This window comes from Rhineura floridana, chromosome 2 (assembly GCF_030035675.1).
Source record: "Rhineura floridana isolate rRhiFlo1 chromosome 2, rRhiFlo1.hap2, whole genome shotgun sequence".
NCBI lineage: Eukaryota > Metazoa > Chordata > Lepidosauria > Squamata > Rhineuridae > Rhineura > Rhineura floridana.
The window spans coordinates 27,849,457-27,870,822 of record NC_084481.1 but is presented as its reverse complement, the minus strand read 5'-3'; positions in this window follow the sequence as shown (position 1 = coordinate 27,870,822).

Here is a 21,366-nt window from a genome sequence, read left to right as displayed (position 1 = left end):
AGTTCTGAAAGGGCAGAAAAAGTTTGCGGAACCTGTTTCCCTGCTCTAGATTCTGAAGAAGCTGCAGAAACCTGAGTGCAGCTCAGGAGAGAAAAAGAAGGCAAAAAGAGTGACCCGCGGGTCAGGATTTTTTTAAAAAAATGAAAAGTATCCAAAGCGTCTCAAAGTCGCGTCATATGATGCCCGAGATCCAAAAGGGCAGAAAAAGTTTGCAGAACCTGTTTCCCTGCTCTAGATTCTGAACAAGCTGCAGAAACCTGAGTGCAGCTCAGGAGAGGAAAAGATGGCAAAAAGTGTGACCCGCGGGTCAGGATTTTTTCAAAAAAATGAAAAGTATCCAAAGCGTCTCAAACTCGCGTCATATGATGCCCGAGATCCAAAAGGGCAGAAAAAGTTTGCGGAACCTGTTTCCCTGCTCTAGATTCTGAACAAGCTGCAGAAACCTGAGTGCAGCTCAGGAGAGAAAAAGAAGGCAACAACTGCCTAAAGAAGCTGCAGAAACCTGAGTGCAGCTCAGGAGAGAAAAAGAAGGCAAAAACTCTGACCCACGCGTCAGGATTCTTTCAAAAAAATGAAAACTATCCAAAGCATCTGAAACTCCCATCATATGATGCCCGAGATCCAAAAGGGCAGAAAAAGTTTGCAGAACCTGTTTCCCTGCTCTAGATTCTGAACAAGCTGCAGAAACCTGAGTGCAGCTCAGGAGAGAAAAAGAAGGCAAAAACTCTGACCCGCGGGTCAGGATTTTTTCAAAAAAATGAAAAGTATCCAAAGCGTCTCAAACTCGCATCATATGATGCCCGAGATCCAAAAGGGCAGAAAAAGTTTGCGGAACCTGTTTCCCTGCTCTAGATTCTGAACAAGGTGCAGAAACCTGAGTGCAGCTCAGGAGAGGAAAAGATGGCAAAAACTGTGACCCGCGGGTCAGGATTTTTTCAAAAAAATGAAAAGTATCCAAAGCATCTCAAACTGACGTCATATGATGCCCAAGATCCAAAAGGGCAGAAAAAGTTTGCGGAACCTGTTTCCCTGCTCTAGATTCTGAACAAGCTGCAGAAACCTGAGTGCATTGTAGGAGAGAAAAAGAAGACAAAAACTGTGACCCGCAGGTCAGGATTTTTTCAAAAAAATGAAAAGTATCCAAAGTGTCTCAAACTCGCGTCACATGATGCCCGAGGTCCAAAAGGGCAGAAAAAGTTTGCGGAACCTGTTTCGCTGCTCTAGATTCTGAACAAGCTGCAGAAACCTGAGTGCAGCTCAGGAGAGAAAAAGAAGGCAAAAACTGTGACCCGCAGGTCAGGATTTTTTCAAAAAAATGAAAAGTATCCAAAGCGTCTCAAACTTGCGTCATATGATGCCCGAGTTCTGAAAGGGCAGAAAAAGTTTGCGGAACCTGTTTCCCTGCTCTAGATTCTGAAGAAGCTGCAGAAACCTGAGTGCAGCTCAGGAGAGAAAAAGAAGGCAAAAAGAGTGACCCGCGGGTCAGGATTTTTTTAAAAAAATGAAAAGTATCCAAAGCGTCTCAAAGTCGCGTCATATGATGCCCGAGATCCAAAAGGGCAGAAAAAGTTTGCAGAACCTGTTTCCCTGCTCTAGATTCTGAACAAGCTGCAGAAACCTGAGTGCAGCTCAGGAGAGGAAAAGATGGCAAAAAGTGTGACCCGCGGGTCAGGATTTTTTCAAAAAAATGAAAAGTATCCAAAGCGTCTCAAACTCGCGTCATATGATGCCCGAGATCCAAAAGGGCAGAAAAAGTTTGCGGAACCTGTTTCCCTGCTCTAGATTCTGAACAAGCTGCAGAAACCTGAGTGCAGCTCAGGAGAGAAAAAGAAGGCAACAACTGCCTGAAGACGCTGCAGAAACCTGAGTGCAGCTCAGGAGAGAAAAAGAAGGCAAAAACTCTGACCCACGCGTCAGGATTCTTTCAAAAAAATGAAAACTATCCAAAGCATCTGAAACTCCCATCATATGATGCCCGAGATCCAAAAGGGCAGAAAAAGTTTGCAGAACCTGTTTCCCTGCTCTAGATTCTGAACAAGCTGCAGAAACCTGAGTGCAGCTCAGGAGAGAAAAAGAAGGCAAAAACTTTGACCCGCGGGTCAGGATTTTTTCAAAAAAATGAAAAGTATCCAAAGCGTCTCAAACTCGCATCATATGATGCCCGAGATCCAAAAGGGCAGAAAAAGTTTGCGGAACCTGTTTCCCTGCTCTAGATTCTGAACAAGCTGCAGAAACCTGAGTGCAGCTCAGGAGAGGAAAAGATGGCAAAAAGTGTGACAGGATTTTTTCAAAAAAATGAAAAGTATCCAAAGCGTCTCAAACTCGCGTCATATGATGCCCGAGATCCGAAAGGGCAGAAAAAGTTTGCAGAACCTGTTTCCCTGCTCTAGTTTCTGAACAAGCTGAAGAAACCTGAGTGCATTGTAGGAGAGAAAAAGAAGACAAAAACTGTGACCCGCAGGTCAGGATTTTTTCAAAAAAATGAAAAGTATCCAAATTATCTCAAACTCGCGTCATATGATGCCCGAGATCCGAAAGGGCAGAAAAAAATTGCGGAACCTGTTTCCGTGCTCTAGTTTCTGAACAAGCTGCAGAAACCTGAGTGCAGCTCAGGAGAGAAAAAGAAGGCAAAAACTGTGACAGGTCAGGATTTTTTCAAAAAAATGAAAAGTATAAAAAGCGTCTCAAACTCGCGTCATATGATGCCTGAGATTCGAAAGGGCAGAAAACGTTTGCGGAACCTGTTTCCCTACTCTAGATTCTGAACAAGCTGCAGAAACCTGAGTGCAGCTCAGGAGAGAAAAATATGTCAAAAACGGTGACCCGCGGGTCAGGATTTTTTCAAAAAAATGAAAAGTATCCAAAGCATCTCAAACTCGCGTCATATGATGCCCAAGATCCAAAAGGGCAGAAAAAGTTTACGGAACCTGTTTCCCTGCTCTAGATTCTGAACAAGCTGCAGAAACCTGAGTGCATTTTAGGAGAGAAAAAGAAGACAAAAACTGTGACCCACAGGTCAGGATTTTTTCAAAAAAATGAAAAGTATCCAAAGCGTCTCAAACTCGCGTCACATGATGCCCGAGGTCAAAAGGGCAGAAAAACTTTGCGGAACCTGTTTCCCTGCTCTAGATTCTGAACAAGCTGCAGAAACCTGAGTGCAGCTCAGGAGAGAAAAAGAAGGCAAAAACTGTCTGAAGAAGCTGCAGAAACCTGAGTGCAGCTCAGGAGAGAAAAAGAACGCAAAAAGAGTGACCCGCGGGTCAGGATTTTTTCAAAAAAATGAAAAGTATCCAAAGCGTCTCAAACTCGCGTCATATGATGCCCGAGATCCAAAAGGGCAGAAAAAGTTTGCAGAACCTGTTTCCCTGCTCTAGATTCTGAACAAGCTGCAGAAAACTGAGTGCAGCTCAGGAGAGAAAAAGAAGGCAAAAACTTTGACCCGCGGGTCAGGATTTTTTCAAAAAAATGAAAAGTATCCAAAGCGTCTCAAACTCGCATCATATGATGCCCGAGATCCAAAAGGGCAGAAAAAGTTTGCGGAAACTGTTTCCCTGCTCTAGATTCTGAACAAACTGCAGAAACCTGAGTGCAGCTCAGGAGAGGAAAAGATGGCAAAAAGTGTGACCCGCGGGTCAGGATTTTTTCAAAAGAATGAAAAGTATCCAAAGCGTCTCAAACTCGCGTCATATGATGCCCGAGATCCAAAAGGGCAGAAAAAGTTTGCGGAACCTGTTTCCCTGCTCTAGATTCTGAACAAGCTGCAGAAACCTGAGTGCAGCTCAGGAGAGAAAAAGAAGGCAACAACTGCCTGAAGAAGCTGCAGAAACCTGAGTGCAGCTCAGGAGAGAAAAAGAAGGCAAAAACTCTGACCCGCGCGTCAGGATTCTTTCAAAAAAATGAAAAGTATCCAAAGCATCTCAAACTCCCATCATATGATGCCCGAGATCCGAAAGGGCAGAAAACGTTTGCGGAACCTGTTTCGCTGTTCTAGATTCCGAACAAGCTGCAGAAACCTGAGTGCAGCTCAGGAGAGAAAAAGATGGCAAAAACTCTGACCCGCGGGTCAGGATTTTTTCAAAAAAATGAAAAGTATCCAAAGCGTCTCAAACTCGCGTCATATGATGCCCGAGATCCGAAAGGGCAGAAAATGTTTGCGGAACCTGTTTCCCTGCTCTAGATTCTGAACAAGCTGCAGAAAACTGAGTGCAGCTCAGGAGAGAAAAAGATGTCAAAAACGGTGACCCGCGGGTCAGGATTTTTTCAAAAAAATGAAAAGTATCCAAAGCGTCTCAAACTCGCGTCATATGATGCCCGAGATCCGAAAGGGCAGAAAAAGTTTGCAGAACCTGTTTCCCTGCTCTAGATTCTGAACAAGCTGCAGAAACCTGAGTGCAGCTCAGGAGAGAAAAAGAAGGCAAAAACTGTGACCCGCGGGTCAGGATTTTTTCAAAAAAATGAAAAGTATCCAAAGCATCTCAAACTCACGTCATATGATGCCCAAGATCCAAAAGGGCAGAAAAAGTTTGCGGAACCTGTTTCCCTGCTCTAGATTCTGAACAAGCTGCAGAAACCTGAGTGCAGCTCAGGAGAGGAAAAGATGGCAAAAAGTGTGACCCGCGGGTCAGGATTTTTTCAAAAAAATGAAAAGTATCCAAAGCGTCTCAAACTCGCGTCATATGATGCCCGAGATCCAAAAGGGCAGAAAAAGTTTGCGGAACCTGTTTCCCTGCTCTAGATTCTGAACAAGCTGCAGAAACCTGAGTGCAGCTCAGGAGAGAAAAAGAAGGCAACAACTGCCTGAAGAAGCTGCAGAAACCTGAGTGCTGCTCAGGAGAGAAAAAGAAGGCAAAAACTCTGACCCGCGCGTCAGGATTCTTTCAAAAAAATGAAAAGTATCCAAAGCATCTCAAACTCGCGTCATATGATGCCCGAGATCCGAAAGGGAGAAAAAGTTTGCGGAACTTGTTTCGCTGTTCTAGATTCCGAACAAGCTGCAGAAACCTGAGTGCAGCTCAGGAGAGAAAAAGATGGCAAAAACTCTGACCCGCGGGTCAGGATTTTTTCAAAAAAATGAAAAGTATCCAAAGCGTCTCAAACGCGCGTCATATGATGCCCGAGATCCGAAAGGGCAGAAAATGTTTGCGGAACCTGTTTCCCTGCTCTAGATTCTGAACAAGCTGCAGAAACCTGAGTGCAGCTCAGGAGAGAAAAAGAAGGCAACAACTGTCTGAAGAAGCTGCAGAAACCTGAGTGCAGCTCAGGAGAGAAAAAGAAGGCAAAAAGAGTGACCCGCGGGTCAGGATTTTTTCAAAAAAATGAAAAGTATCCAAATTATCTCAAACTCGCGTCATATAATGCCCGAGATCCGAAAGGGCAGAAAAAAATTGCGGAACCTATTTCCCTGCTCTAGTTTCTGAACAAGCTGCAGAAACCTGAGTGCAGCTCAGGAGAGAAAAAGAAGGCAAAAACTGTCTGAAGAAGCTGCAGAAACCTGAGTGCAGCTCAGGAGAGAAAAAGAACGCAAAAAGTGTGACCCGCGGGTCAGGATTTTTTCAAAAAAATGAAAAGTATCCAAAGCATCTCAAACTCGCGTCATATGATGCCCAAGATCCAAAAGGGCAGAAAAAGTTTACGGAACCTGTTTCCCTGCTCTAGATTCTGAACAAGCTGCAGAAACCTGAGTGCATTGTAGGAGAGAAAAAGAAGACAAAAACTGTGACCCGCAGGTCAGGATTTTTTCAAAAAAATGAAAAGTATCCAAAGTGTCTCAAACTCGCGTCACATGATGCCCGAGGTCCAAAAGGGCAGAAAAAGTTTGCGGAACCTGTTTCCCTGCTCTAGATTCTGAACAAGCTGCAGAAACCTGAGTGCAGCTCAGGAGAGAAAAAGAAGGCAAAAACTGTGAGCCGCAGGTCAGGATTTTTTCAAAAAAATGAAAAGTATCCAAAGCGTCTCAAACTTGCGTCATATGATGCCCGAGTTCTGAAAGGGCAGAAAAAGTTTGCGGAACCTGTTTCCCTGCTCTAGATTCTGAACAAGCTGCAGAAACCTGAGTGCAGCTCAGGAGAGAAAAAGAAGGCAAAAACTGTCTGAAGAAGCTGCAGAAACCTGAGTGCAGCTCAGGAGAGAAAAAGAAGGCAAAAAGAGTGACCCGCGGGTCAGGATTTTTTTTAAAAAATGAAAAGTATGCAAAGCGTCTCAAAGTCGCGTCATATGATGCCCGAGATCCAAAAGGGCAGAAAAAGTTTGCAGAACCTGTTTCCCTGTTCTAGATTCTGAACAAGCTGCAGAAAACTGAGTGCAGCTCAGGAGAGAAAAAGAAGGCAAAAACTTTGACCCGCGGGTCAGGATTTTTTCAAAAAAATGAAAAGTATCCAAAGCGTCTCAAACTCGCATCATATGATGCCCGAGATCCAAAAGGGCAGAAAAAGTTTGCGGAAACTGTTTCCCTGCTCTAGATTCTGAACAAACTGCAGAAACCTGAGTGCAGCTCAGGAGAGGAAAAGATGGCAAAAAGTGTGACCCGCGGGTCAGGATTTTTTCAAAAGAATGAAAAGTATCCAAAGCGTCTCAAACTCGCGTCATATGATGCCCGAGATCCAAAAGGGCAGAAAAAGTTTGCGGAACCTGTTTCCCTGCTCTAGATTCTGAACAAGCTGCAGAAACCTGAGTGCAGCTCAGGAGAGAAAAAGAAGGCAACAACTGCCTGAAGAAGCTGCAGAAACCTGAGTGCAGCTCAGGAGAGAAAAAGAAGGCAAAAACTCTGACCCGCGCGTCAGGATTCTTTCAAAAAAATGAAAAGTATCCAAAGCATCTCAAACTCCCATCATATGATGCCCGAGATCCGAAAGGGCAGAAAACGTTTGCGGAACCTGTTTCGCTGTTCTAGATTCCGAACAAGCTGCAGAAACCTGAGTGCAGCTCAGGAGAGAAAAAGATGGCAAAAACTCTGACCCGCGGGTCAGGATTTTTTCAAAAAAATGAAAAGTATCCAAAGCGTCTCAAACTCGCGTCATATGATGCCCGAGATCCGAAAGGGCAGAAAATGTTTGCGGAACCTGTTTCCCTGCTCTAGATTCTGAACAAGCTGCAGAAAACTGAGTGCAGCTCAGGAGAGAAAAAGATGTCAAAAACGGTGACCCGCGGGTCAGGATTTTTTCAAAAAAATGAAAAGTATCCAAAGCGTCTCAAACTCGCGTCATATGATGCCCGAGATCCGAAAGGGCAGAAAAAGTTTGCAGAACCTGTTTCCCTGCTCTAGATTCTGAACAAGCTGCAGAAACCTGAGTGCAGCTCAGGAGAGAAAAAGAAGGCAAAAACTGTGACCCGCGGGTCAGGATTTTTTCAAAAAAATGAAAAGTATCCAAAGCATCTCAAACTCACGTCATATGATGCCCAAGATCCAAAAGGGCAGAAAAAGTTTGCGGAACCTGTTTCCCTACTCTAGATTCTGAACAAGCTGCAGAAACCTGAGTGCAGCTCAGGAGAGGAAAAGATGGCAAAAAGTGTGACCCGCGGGTCAGGATTTTTTCAAAAAAATGAAAAGTATCCAAAGCGTCTCAAACTCGCGTCATATGATGCCCGAGATCCAAAAGGGCAGAAAAAGTTTGCGGAACCTGTTTCCCTGCTCTAGATTCTGAACAAGCTGCAGAAACCTGAGTGCAGCTCAGGAGAGAAAAAGAAGGCAACAACTGCCTGAAGAAGCTGCAGAAACCTGAGTGCTGCTCAGGAGAGAAAAAGAAGGCAAAAACTCTGACCCGCGCGTCAGGATTCTTTCAAAAAAATGAAAAGTATCCAAAGCATCTCAAACTCGCGTCATATGATGCCCGAGATCCGAAAGGGAGAAAAAGTTTGCGGAACCTGTTTCGCTGTTCTAGATTCCGAACAAGCTGCAGAAACCTGAGTGCAGCTCAGGAGAGAAAAAGATGGCAAAAACTCTGACCCGCGGGTCAGGATTTTTTCAAAAAAATGAAAAGTATCCAAAGCGTCTCAAACGCGCGTCATATGATGCCCGAGATCCGAAAGGGCAGAAAATGTTTGCGGAACCTGTTTCCCTGCTCTAGATTCTGAACAAGCTGCAGAAACCTGAGTGCAGCTCAGGAGAGAAAAAGAAGGCAACAACTGTCTGAAGAAGCTGCAGAAACCTGAGTGCAGCTCAGGAGAGAAAAAGAAGGCAAAAAGAGTGACCCGCGGGTCAGGATTTTTTCAAAAAAATGAAAAGTATCCAAATTATCTCAAACTCGCGTCATATAATGCCCGAGATCCGAAAGGGCAGAAAAAAATTGCGGAACCTATTTCCCTGCTCTAGTTTCTGAACAAGCTGCAGAAACCTGAGTGCAGCTCAGGAGAGAAAAAGAAGGCAAAAACTGTCTGAAGAAGCTGCAGAAACCTGAGTGCAGCTCAGGAGAGAAAAAGAACGCAAAAAGTGTGACCCGCGGGTCAGGATTTTTTCAAAAAAATGAAAAGTATCCAAAGCATCTCAAACTCGCGTCATATGATGCCCAAGATCCAAAAGGGCAGAAAAAGTTTACGGAACCTGTTTCCCTGCTCTAGATTCTGAACAAGCTGCAGAAACCTGAGTGCATTGTAGGAGAGAAAAAGAAGACAAAAACTGTGACCCGCAGGTCAGGATTTTTTCAAAAAAATGAAAAGTATCCAAAGTGTCTCAAACTCGCGTCACATGATGCCCGAGGTCCAAAAGGGCAGAAAAAGTTTGCGGAACCTGTTTCCCTGCTCTAGATTCTGAACAAGCTGCAGAAACCTGAGTGCAGCTCAGGAGAGAAAAAGAAGGCAAAAACTGTGAGCCGCAGGTCAGGATTTTTTCAAAAAAATGAAAAGTATCCAAAGCGTCTCAAACTTGCGTCATATGATGCCCGAGTTCTGAAAGGGCAGAAAAAGTTTGCGGAACCTGTTTCCCTGCTCTAGATTCTGAACAAGCTGCAGAAACCTGAGTGCAGCTCAGGAGAGAAAAAGAAGGCAAAAACTGTCTGAAGAAGCTGCAGAAACCTGAGTGCAGCTCAGGAGAGAAAAAGAAGGCAAAAAGAGTGACCCGCGGGTCAGGATTTTTTTTAAAAAATGAAAAGTATGCAAAGCGTCTCAAAGTCGCGTCATATGATGCCCGACATCCAAAAGGGCAGAAAAAGTTTGCAGAACCTGTTTCCCTGTTCTAGATTCTGAACAAGCTGCAGAAACCTGAGTGCAGCTCAGGAGAGGAAAAGATGGCAAAAACTTTGACCCGCGGGTCAGGATTTTTTCAAAAAAATGAAAAGTATCCAAAGCGTCTCAAACTCGCGTCATATGATGCCCGAGATCCAAAAGGGCAGAAAAAGTTTGCGGAACCTGTTTCACTGCTCTAGATTCTGAACAAGCTGCAGAAAACTGAGTGCAGCTCAGGAGAGAAAAAGATGTCAAAAACTGTGACCCGCGGGTCAGGATTTTTTCAAAAAAATGAAAAGTATCCAAAGCGTCTCAAACTCGCATCATATGATGCCCGAGATCCAAAAGGGCAGAAAAAGTTTGCGGAACCTGTTTCCCTGCTCTAGATTCTGAACAAGCTGCAGAAACCTGAGTGCAGCTCAGGAGAGGAAAAGATGGCAAAAAGTGTGAGGTCAGGTTTTTTTCAAAAAAATGAAAAGTATCCAAAGCGTCTCAAACTCGCGTCATATGATGCCCGAGATCCAAAAGGGCAGAAAAAGTTTGCGGAACCTGTTTCCCTGCTCTAGATTCTGAACAAGCTGCAGAAACCTGAGTGCAGCTCAGGAGAGAAAAAGAAGGCAACAACTGCCTGAAGAAGCTGCAGAAACCTGAGTGCAGCTCAGGAGAGAAAAAGAAGGCAAAAACTCTGACCCGCGCGTCAGGATTCTTTCAAAAAAATGAAAACTATCCAAAGCATCTCAAACTCCCATCATATGATGCCCGAGATCCGAAAGGGCAGAAAATTTTGCGGAACCTGTTTCGCTGTTCTAGATTCCGAACAAGCTGCAGAAACCTGAGTGCAGCTCAGGAGAGAAAAAGATGGCAAAAACTCTGACCCACGGGTCAGGATTTTTTCAAAAAAATGAAAAGTATCCAAAGCGTCTCAAACTCGCGTCATATGATGCCCGAGATCCGAAAGGGCAGAAAATGTTTGCGGAACCTGTTTCCCTGCTCTAGATTCTGAACAAGCTGCAGAAACCTGAGTGCAGCTCAGGAGAGAAAAAGAAGGCAAAAACTGTGACCCGCGGGTTAGGATTTTTTCAAAAAAATGAAAAGTATCCAAAGCATCTCAAACTCGCGTCATATGATGCCCAAGATCCAAAAGGGCAGAAAAAGTTTACGGAACCTGTTTCCCTGCTCTAGATTCTGAACAAGCTGCAGAAACCTGAGTGCATTGTAGGAGAGAAAAAGAAGACAAAAACTGTGACCCGCAGGTCAGGATTTTTTCAAAAAAATGAAAAGTATCCAAAGTGTCTCAAGCTCGCGTCACATGATGCCCGAGGTCCAAAAGGGCAGAAAAAGTTTGCGGAACCTGTTTCCCTGCTCTAGATTCTGAACAAGCTGCAGAAACCTGAGTGCAGCTCAGGAGAGAAAAAGAAGGCAAAAACTGTGACCCGCAGGTCAGGATTTTTTCAAAAAAATGAAAAGTATCCAAAGCGTCTCAAACTCACGTCATATGATGCCCGAGTTCTGAAAGGGCAGAAAAAGTTTGCGGAACCTGTTTCCCTGCTCTAGATTCTGAACAAGCTGCAGAAACCTGAGTGCAGCTCAGGAGAGAAAAAGAAGGCAAAAAGAGTGACCCGCGGGTCAGGATTTTTTCAAAAAAATGAAAAGTATCCAAAGCGTCTCAAACTCGCGTCATATAATGCCCGAGATCCGAAAGGGCAGAAAAAAATTGCGGAACCTATTTCCCTGCTCTAGATTCTGAACAAGCTGCAGAAACCTGAGTGCAGCTCAGGAGAGAAAAAGAAGGGAAAAACTGTGACCCGCAGGTCAGGATTTTTTCAAAAAAATGAAAAGTATAAAAAGCGTCTCAAACTCGTGTCATATGATGCCTGAGATCCGAAAGGGCAGAAAACGTTTGTGGAACCTGTTTCCCTACTCTAGATTCTTAACAAGCTGCAGAAACCTGAGTGCAGCTCAGGAGAGAAAAACATGTCAAAAACGGTCAGGATATTTTAAAAAAAATGAAAAGTATCCAAAGCGTCTCAAACTCGTGTCATATGATGCCCGAGATCCGAAAGGGCAGAAAAAGTTTGCGGAACCTGTTTCCCTGCTCTAGATTCTGAACAAGCTGCAGAAAACTGAGTGCAGCTCAGGAGAGAAAAAGAACGCAAAAACTGTGACCCGCGGGTCAGGATTTTTTCAAAAAAATGAAAAGTATCCAAAGCATCTCAAACTCGCGTCATATGATGCCCAAGATCCAAAAGGGCAGAAAAAGTTTACGGAACCTGTTTCCCTGCTCTAGATTCTGAACAAGCTGCAGAAACCTGAGTGCATTTTAGGAGAGAAAAAGAAGACAAAAACTGTGACCCGCAGGTCAGGATTTTTTCAAAAAAATGAAAAGTATCCAAAGCGTCTCAAACTCGCGTCACATGATGCCCGAGGTCAAAAGGGCAGAAAAAGTTTGCAGAACCTGTTTCCCTGCTCTAGATTCTGAACAAGCTGCAGAAACCTGAGTGCAGCTCAGGAGAGAAAAAGAAGGCAAAAACTTTGACCCGCGGGTCAGGATTTTTTCAAAAAAATGAAAAGTATCCAAAGTGTCTCAAACTCGCATCATATGATGCCCGAGATCCGAAAGGGCAGAAAAAGTTTGCGGAACCTGTTTCCCTGCTCTAGATTCTGAACAAGCTGCAGAAACCTGAGTGCAGCTCAGGAGAGGAAAAAATGGCAAAAAGTGTGACCCGCGGGTCAGGATTTTTTCAAAAAAATGAAAAGTATCCAAAGCGTCTCAAACTTGCATCATATGATGCCCGAGTTCTGAAAGGGCAGAAAAAGTTTGCGGAACCTGTTTCCCTGCTCTAGATTCTGAACAAGCTGCAGAAACCTGAGTGCAGCTCAGGAGAGAAAAAGAAGGCAAAAAGAGTGACCCGCGGGTCAGGATTTTTTCAAAAAAATGAAAAGTATCCAAATTATCTCAAACTCGCGTCATATAATGCCCGAGATCCGAAAGGGCAGAAAAAAATTGCGGAACCTATTTCCCTGCTCTAGTTTCTGAACAAGCTGCAGAAACCTGAGTGCAGCTCAGGAGAGAAAAAGAAGGCAAAAACTGTCTGAAGAAGCTGCAGAAACCTGAGTGCAGCTCAGGAGAGAAAAAGAACGCAAAAACTGTGACCCGCGGGTCAGGATTTTTTCAAAAAAATGAAAAGTATCCAAAGCGTCTCAAACTCGCATCATATGATGCCCGAGTTCTGAAAGGGCAGAAAAAGTTTGCGGAACCTGTTTCCCTGCTCTAGATTCTGAACAAGCTGCAGAAACCTGAGTGCAGCTCAGGAGAGAAAAAGAAGGCAAAAACTGTCTGAAGAAGCTGCAGAAACCTGAGTGCAGCTCAGGAGAGAAAAAGAAGGCAAATAGAGGGACCCACGGGTCAGGATTTTTTCAAAAAAATGAAAAGTATCCAAAGCGTCTCAAACTCGCGTCATATGAGGCCCGAGATCCAAAAGGGCAGAAAAAGTTTGCAGAACCTGTTTCCCTGCTCTAGATTCTGAACAAGCTGCAGAAACCTGAGTGCAGCTCAGTAGAGAAAAAGAAGGCAAAAACTTTGACCCGCGGGTCAGGATTTTTTCAAAAAAATGAAAAGTATCCAAAGCGTCTCAAACTCGCATCATATGATGCCCGAGATCCAAAAGGGCAGAAAAAGTTTGCGGAACCTGTTTCCCTGCTCTAGATTCTGAACAAGCTGCAGAAACCTGAGTGCAGCTCAGGAGAGGAAAAGATGGCAAAAAGTGTGACCCGCGGGTCAGGATTTTTTCAAAAAAATGAAAAGTATCCAAAGCGTCTCAATCTCGCGTCACATGATGCCCGAGGTCAAAAGGGCAGAAAAAGTTTGCGGAACCTGTTTCCCTGCTCTAGATTCTGAACAAGCTGCAGAAACCTGAGTGCAGCTCAGGAGAGAAAAAGAAGGCAAAAACTGTGAGCCGCAGGTCAGGATTTTTTCAAAAAAATGAAAAGTATCCAAAGCGTCTCAAACTTGCGTCATATGATGCCCGAGTTCTGAAAGGGCAGAAAAAGTTTGCGGAACCTGTTTCCCTGCTCTAGATTCTGAACAAGCTGCAGAAACCTGAGTGCAGCTCAGGAGAGAAAAAGAAGACAAAAACTGTGACCCGCAGGTCAGGATTATTTCAAAAAAATGAAAAGTATCCAAAGCGTCTCAAACTTGCATCATATGATGCCCGAGTTCTGAAAGGGCAGAAAAAGTTTGCGGAACCTGTTTCCCTGCTCTAGATTCTGAACAAGCTGCACAAACCTGAGTGCAGCTCAGGAGAGAAAAAGAAGGCAAAAAGAGTGACCCGCGGGTCAGGATTTTTTCAAAAAAATGAAAAGTATCCAAATTATTTCAAACTCGCGTCATATAATGCCCGAGATCCGAAACGGCAGAAAAAAATTGCGGAACCTATTTCCCTGCTCTAGATTCTGAACAAGCTGCAGAAACCTGAGTGCAGCTCAGGAGAGAAAAAGAAGGCAACAACTGCCTGAAGAAGCTGCAGAAACCTGAGTGCAGCTCAGGAGAGAAAAAGAAGGCAAAAACTCTGACCCGCGCGTCAGGATTCTTTCAAAAAAATGAAAAGTATCCAAAGCATCTCAAACTCCCATCATATGATGCCCGAGATCCGAAAGGGCAGAAAAAGTTTGCGGAACCTGTTTCGCTGCTCTAGATTCCGAACAAGCTGCAGAAACCTGAGTGCAGCTCAGGAGAGAAAAAGAAGGCAAAAACTCTGACCCGCGGGTCAGGATTTTTTCAAAAAAATGAAAAGTATCCAAAGCGTCTCAAACTCGCATCATATGATGCCCGAGATCCAAAAGGGCAGAAAATGTTTGCGGAACCTGTTTCCCTGCTCTAGATTCTGAACAAGCTGCAGAAAACTGAGTGCAGCTCAGGAGAGAAAAAGATGTCAAAAACGGTGACCCGCGGGTCAGGATTTTTTCAAAAAAATGAAAAGTATCCAAAGCGTCTCAAACTCGCGTCATATGATGCCCGAGATCCGAAAGGGCAGAAAAAGTTTGCAGAACCTGTTTCCCTGCTCTAGATTCTGAACAAGCTGCAGAAACCTGAGTGCAGCTCAGGAGAGAAAAAGAAGGCAAAAACTGTGACCCGCAGGTCAGGATTTTTTCAAAAAAATGAAAAGTATCCAAAGCGTCTCAAACTTGCATCATATGATGCCCGAGTTCTGAAAGGGCAGAAAAAGTTTGCGGAACCTGTTTCCCTGCTCTAGATTCTGAACAAGCTGCAGAAACCTGAGTGCAGCTCAGGAGAGAAAAAGAAGGCAAAAAGAGTGACCCGCGGGTCAGGATTTTTTCAAAAAAATGAAAAGTATCCAAATTATCTCAAACTCGCGTCCTATAATGCCCGAGATCCGAAAGGGCAGAAAAAAATTGCGGAACCTATTTCCCTGCTCTAGTTTCTGAACAAGCTGCAGAAACATGAGTGCAGCTCAGGAGAGAAAAAGAAGGCAAAAACTGTCTGAAGAAGCTGCAGAAACCTGAGTGCAGCTCAGGAGAGAAAAACAACGCAAAAACTGTGACTCGCGGGTCAGGATTTTTTCAAAAAAATGAAAAGTATCCAAAGCATCTCAAACTCGCGTCATATGATGCCCAAGATCCAAAAGGGCAGAAAAAGTTTACGGAACCTGTTTCCCTGCTCTAGATTCTGAACAAGCTGCAGAAACCTGAGTGCATTTTAGGAGAGAAAAAGAAGACAAAAACTGTGACCCGCAGGTCAGGATTTTTTCAAAAAAATGAAAATTATCCAAAGAGTCTCAAACTCGCGTCACATGATGCCCGAGGTCCAAAAGGGCAGAAAAAGTTTGCGGAACCTGTTTCCCTGCTCTAGATTCTGAACAAGCTGCAGAAACCTGAGTGCAGCTCAGGAGAAAAAAAGAAGGCAAAAACTGTGACCCGCAGGTCAGGATTTTTTCAAAAAAATGAAAAGTATCCAAAGCGTCTCAAACTTGCGTCATATGATGCCGAGTTCTGAAAGTGCAGAAAAAGTTTGCGGAACCTGTTTCCCTGCTCTAGATTCTGAACAAGCTGCAGAAACCTGAGTGCAGCTCAGGAGAGAAAAAGAAGGCAAAAACTGTCTGAAGAAGCTGCAGAAACCTGAGTGCAGCTCAGGAGAGAAAAAGAAGGCAAAAAGAGTGACCCGCGGGTCAGGATTTTTTCAAAAAAATGAAAAGTATCCAAAGCGTCTCAAACTCGCGTCATATGATGCCCGAGATCCAAAAGGGCAGAAAAAGTTTGCGGAACCTGTTTCGCTGCTCTAGATTCTGAACAAGCTGCAGAAAACTGAGTGCAGCTCAGGAGAGAAAAAGATGTCAAAAACTGTGACCCGCGGGTCAGGATTTTTTCAAAAAAATGAAAAGTATCCAAAGCGTCTCAAACTCGCGTCATATGATGCCCGAGATCCGAAAGGGCAGAAAAAGTTTGCAGAACCTGTTTCCCTGCTCTAGATTCTGAACAAGCTGCAGAAACCTGAGTGCAGCTCAGGAGAGAAAAAGAAGGCAAAAACTGTGACCCGCAGGTAAGGATTATTTCAAAAAAATGAAAAGTATCCAAAGCGTCTCAAACTTGCATCATATGATGCCCGAGTTCTGAAATGGCAGAAAAAGTTTGCGGAACCTGTTTCCCTGCTCTAGATTCTGAACAAGCTGCAGAAACCTGAGTGCAGCTCAGGAGAGAAAAAGAAGGCAAAAAGAGTGACCCGCGGGTCAGGATTTTTTCAAAAAAATGAAAAGTATCCAAATTATCTCAAACTCGCGTCCTATAATGCCCGAGATCCGAAAGGGCAGAAAAAAATTGCGGAACCTATTTCCCTGCTCTAGTTTCTGAACAAGCTGCAGAAACATGAGTGCAGCTCAGGAGAGAAAAAGAAGGCAAAAACTGTCTGAAGAAGCTGCAGAAACCTGAGTGCAGCTCAGGAGAGAAAAACAACGCAAAAACTGTGACCCGCGGGTCAGGATTTTTTCAAAAAAATGAAAAGTATCCAAAGCATCTCAAACTCGCGTCATATGATGCCCAAGATCCAAAAGGGCAGAAAAAGTTTACGGAACCTGTTTCCCTGCTCTAGATTCTGAACAAGCTGCAGAAACCTGAGTGCATTTTAGGAGAGAAAAAGAAGACAAAAACTGTGACCCGCAGGTCAGGATTTTTTCAAAAAAATGAAAATTATCCAAAGAGTCTCAAACTCGCGTCACATGATGCCCGAGGTCCAAAAGGGCAGAAAAAGTTTGCGGAACCTGTTTCCCTGCTCTAGATTCTGAACAAGCTGCAGAAACCTGAGTGCAGCTCAGGAGAAAAAAAGAAGGCAAAAACTGTGACCCGCAGGTCAGGATTTTTTCAAAAAAATGAAAAGTATCCAAAGCGTCTCAAACTTGCGTCATATGATGCCGAGTTCTGAAAGTGCAGAAAAAGTTTGCGGAACCTGTTTCCCTGCTCTAGATTCTGAACAAGCTGCAGAAACCTGAGTGCAGCTCAGGAGAGAAAAAGAAGGCAAAAACTGTCTGAAGAAGCTGCAGAAACCTGAGTGCAGCTCAGGAGAGAAAAAGAAGGCAAAAAGAGTGACCCGCGGGTCAGGATTTTTTCAAAAAAATGAAAAGTATCCAAAGCATCTCAAACTCGCGTCATATGATGCCCGAGATCCAAAAGGACAGAAAAAGTTTGCAGAACCTGTTTCCCTGCTCTAGATTCTGAACAAGCTGCAGAAACCTGAGTGCAGCTCAGGAGAGAAAAAGAAGGCAAAAACTTTGACCCGCGGGTCAGGATTTTTTCAAAAAAATGAAAAGTATCCAAAGCGTCTCAAACTCGCATCATATGATGCCCGAGTTCTGAAAGGGCAGAAAAAGTTTGCGGAACCTGTTTCCCTGCTCTAGATTCTGAACAAGCTGCAGAAACCTGAGTGCAGCTCAGGAGAGAAAAAGAAGGCAAAAAGAGTGACCCGCGGGTCAGGATTTTTTCAAAAAAATGAAAAGTATCCAAAGCGTCTCAAACTCGCGTCATATAATGCCCGAGATCCGAAAGGGCAGAAAAAAATTGCGGAACCTATTTCCCTGCTCTAGTTTCTGAAAAAGCTGCAGAAACCTGAGTGCAGCTCAGGAGAGAAAAAGAAGGCAAAAAGAGTGACCCGCGGATAGGGATTTTTTCAAAAAAATGAAAAGTATCCAAAGCGTCTCAAACTCGCGTCATATGATGCCCGAGATCCAAAAGGGCAGAAAAAGTTTGCAGAACCTGTTTCCCTGCTCTAGATTCTGAACAAGCTGCAGAAACCTGAGTGCAGCTCAGGAGAGAAAAAGAAGGCAAAAACTTTGACCCGTGGGTCAGGATTATTTCAAAAAAATGAAAAGTATCCAAAGCGTCTCAAACTCGCATCATATGATGCCCGAGATCCAAAAGGGCAGAAAAAGTTTGCGGAACCTGTTTCCCTGCTCTAGATTCTGAACAAGCTGCAGAAACCTGAGTGCAGCTCAGGAGAGGAAAAGATGGCAAAAAGTGTGACCCGCGGGTCAGGATTTTTTCAAAAAAATGAAAAGTATCCAAAGCGTCTCAAACTCGCGTCATATGATGCCCGAGATCCAAAAGGGCAGAAAAAGTTTGCGGAACCTGTTTCCCTGCTCTAGATTCTGAACAAGCTGCAGAAACCTGAGTGCAGCTCAGGAGAGAAAAAGAAGGCAACAACTGCCTGAAGAAGCTGCAGAAACCTGAGTGCAGCTCAAGAGAGAAAAAGAAGGCAAAAACTCTGACCCGCGCGTCAGGATTCTTTCAAAAAAATGAAAAGTATCCGAAGCATCTCAAACTCCCATCATATGATGCCCAAGATCCGAAAGGGCAGAAAAAGTTTGCGGAACCTGTTTCGCTGTTCTAGATTCCGAACAAGCTGCAGAAACCTGAGTGCAGCTCAGGAGAGAAAAAGAAGGCAAAAACTGTGACCCGCAGGTCAGGATTTTTTCAAAAAAATGAAAAGTATCCAAAGCATCTCAAACTCGCGTCATATGATGCCCAAGATCCAAAAGGGCAGAAAAAGTTTACGGAACCTGTTTCCCTGCTCTAGATTCTGAACAAGCTGCAGAAACCTGAGTGCATTTTAGGAGAGAAAAAGAAGACAAAAACTGTGACCCGCAGGTCAGGATTTTTTCAAAAAAATGAAAAGTATCCAAAGCGTCTCAAACTCGCGTCACATGATGCCCGAGGTCAAAAGGGGAGAAAAAGTTTGCAGAACCTGTTTCCCTGCTCTAGATTCTGAACAAGCTGCAGAAACCTGAGTGCAGCTCAGGAGAGAAAAAGAAGGCAAAAACTTTGACCCGCGGGTCAGGATTTTTTCAAAAAAATGAAAAGTATCCAAAGCGTCTCAAACTCGCATCATATGATGCCCGAGATCCAAAAGGGCAGAAAAAGTTTGCGGAACCTGTTTCCCTGCTCTAGATTCTGAACAAGCTGCAGAAACCTGAGTGCAGCTCAGGAGAGAAAAAGAAGGCAACAACTGCCTGAAGAAGCTGCAGAAACCTGAGTGCAGCTCAGGAGAGAAAAAGAAGGCAAAAACTCTGACCCGCGCGTCAGGATTCTTTCAAAAAAATGAAAAGTATCCAAAGCATCTCAAACTCCCATCATATGATGCCTGAGATCCGAAAGGGCAGAAAAAGTTTGCGGAACCTGTTTCGCTGTTCTAGATTCCGAACAAGCTGCAGAAACCTGAGTGCAGCTCAGGAGAGAAAAAGAAGGCAAAAACTGTGACCCGCAGGTCAGGATTTTTTCAAAAAAATGAAAAGTATCCAAAGCGTCTCAAACTTGCATCATATGATGCCCGAGTTCTGAAAGGGCAGAAAAAGTTTGCGGAACCTGTTTCCCTGCTCTAGATTCTGAACAAGCTGCAGAAACCTGAGTGCAGCTCAGGAGAGAAAAAGAAGGCAATAAGAGTGACCCGCGGGTCAGGATTTTTTCAAAAAAATGAAAAGTATCCAAATTATCTCAAACTCGCGTCATATAATGCCCGAGATCCGAAAGGGCAGAAAAAAATTGCGGAACCTATTTCCCTGCTCTAGTTTCTGAACAAGCTGCAGAAACCTGAGTGCAGCTCAGGAGAGAAAAAGAAGGCAAAAACTGTGACCCGCGGGTCAGGATTTTTTCAAAAAAATGAAAAGTATCCAAAGCATCTCAAACTCGCGTCATATGATGCCCAAGATCCAAAAGGGCAGAAAAAGTTTACAGAACCTGTTTCCCTGCTCTAGATTCTGAACAAGCTGCAGAAACCTGAGTGCATTTTAGGAGAGAAAAAGAAGACAAAAACTGTGACCCGCAGGTCAGGATTTTTTCAAAAAAATAAAAAGTATCCAAAGTGTCTCAAACTCGCGTCACATGATGCCCGAGGTCCAAAAGGGCAGAAAAAGTTTGCGGAACCTGTTTCCCTGCTCTAGATTCTGAACAAGCTGCAGAAACCTGAGTGCAGCTCAGGAGAGAAAAAGAAGGGAAAAACTGTGACCCGCAGGTCAGGATTTTTTCAAAAAAATGAAAAGTATCCAAAGCGTCTCAAACTTGCGTCATATGATGCCCGAGTTCTGAAAGGGCAGAAAAAGTTTGCGGAACCTGTTTCCCTGCTCTAGATTCTGAACAAGCTGCAGAAACCTGAGTGCAGCTCAGGAGAGAAAAAGAAGGCAAAAAGAGTGACCCGCGGGTCAGGATTTTTTCAAAAAAATGAAAAGTATCCAAAGCGTCTCAAACTCGCGTCATATAATGCCCGAGATCCGAAAGGGCAGAAAAAAATTGCGGAACCTATTTCCCTGCTCTAGTTTCTGAACAAGCTGCAGAAACCTGAGTGCAGCTCAGGAGAGAAAAAGAAGGCAAAAACTGTCTGAAGAAGCTGCAGAAACCTGAGTGCAGCTCAGGAGAGAAAAAAAGAAGGCAAAAAGAGTGACCCGCGGGTCAGGATTTTTTCAAAAAAATGAAAAGTATCCAAAGCGTCTCAAACTCGCGTCATATGAGGCCCGAGATCCAAAAGGGCAGAAAAAGTTTGCAGAACCTGTTTCCCTGCTCTAGATTCTGAACAAGCTGCAGAAACCTGAGTGCAGCTCAGGAGAGAAAAAGAAGGCAAAAACTTTGACCCGCGGGTCAGGATTTTTTCAAAAAAATGAAAAGTATCCAAAGCGTCTCAAACTCGCATCATATGATGCCCAAGATCCAAAAGGGCAGAAAAAGTTTACAGAACCTGTTTCCCTGCTCTAGATTCTGAACAAGCTGCAGAAACCTGAGTGCATTTTAGGAGAGAAAAAGAAGACAAAAACTGTGACCCGCAGGTCAGGATTTTTTCAAAAAAATAAAAAGTATCCAAAGTGTCTCAAACTCGCGTCACATGATGCCCGAGGTCCAAAAGGGCAGAAAAAGTTTGCGGAACCTGTTTCCCTGCTCTAGATTCTGAACAAGCTGCAGAAACCTGAGTGCAGCTCAGGAGAGAAAAAGAAGGGAAAAACTGTGACCCGCAGGTCAGGATTTTTTCAAAAAAATGAAAAGTATCCAAAGCGTCTCAAACTTGCGTCATATGATGCCCGAGTTCTGAAAGGGCAGAAAAAGTTTGCGGAACCTGTTTCCCTGCTCTAGATTCTGAACAAGCTGCAGAAACCTGAGTGCAGCTCAGGAGAGAAAAAGAAGGCAAAAAGAGTGACCCGCGGGTCAGGATTTTTTCAAAAAAATGAAAAGTATCCAAAGCGTCTCAAACTCGCGTCATATAATGCCCGAGATCCGAAAGGGCAGAAAAAAATTGCGGAACCTATTTCCCTGCTCTAGTTTCTGAACAAGCTGCAGAAACCTGAGTGCAGCTCAGGAGAGAAAAAGAAGGCAAAAACTGTCTGAAGAAGCTGCAGAAACCTGAGTGCAGCTCAGGAGAGAAAAAGAAGGCAAAAAGAGTGACCCGCGGGTCAGGATTTTTTCAAAAAAATGAAAAGTATCCAAAGCGTCTCAAACTCGCGTCATATGAGGCCCGAGATCCAAAAGGGCAGAAAAAGTTTGCAGAACCTGTTTCCCTGCTCTAGATTCTGAACAAGCTGCAGAAACCTGAGTGCAGCTCAGGAGAGAAAAAGATGGCAAAAAGAGTGACCCGCGGGTCAGGATTTTTTCAACAAAATGAAAAGTATCCAAATTATCTCAAACTCGCGTCATATAATGCCCGAGATCCGAAAGGGCAGAAAAAAATTG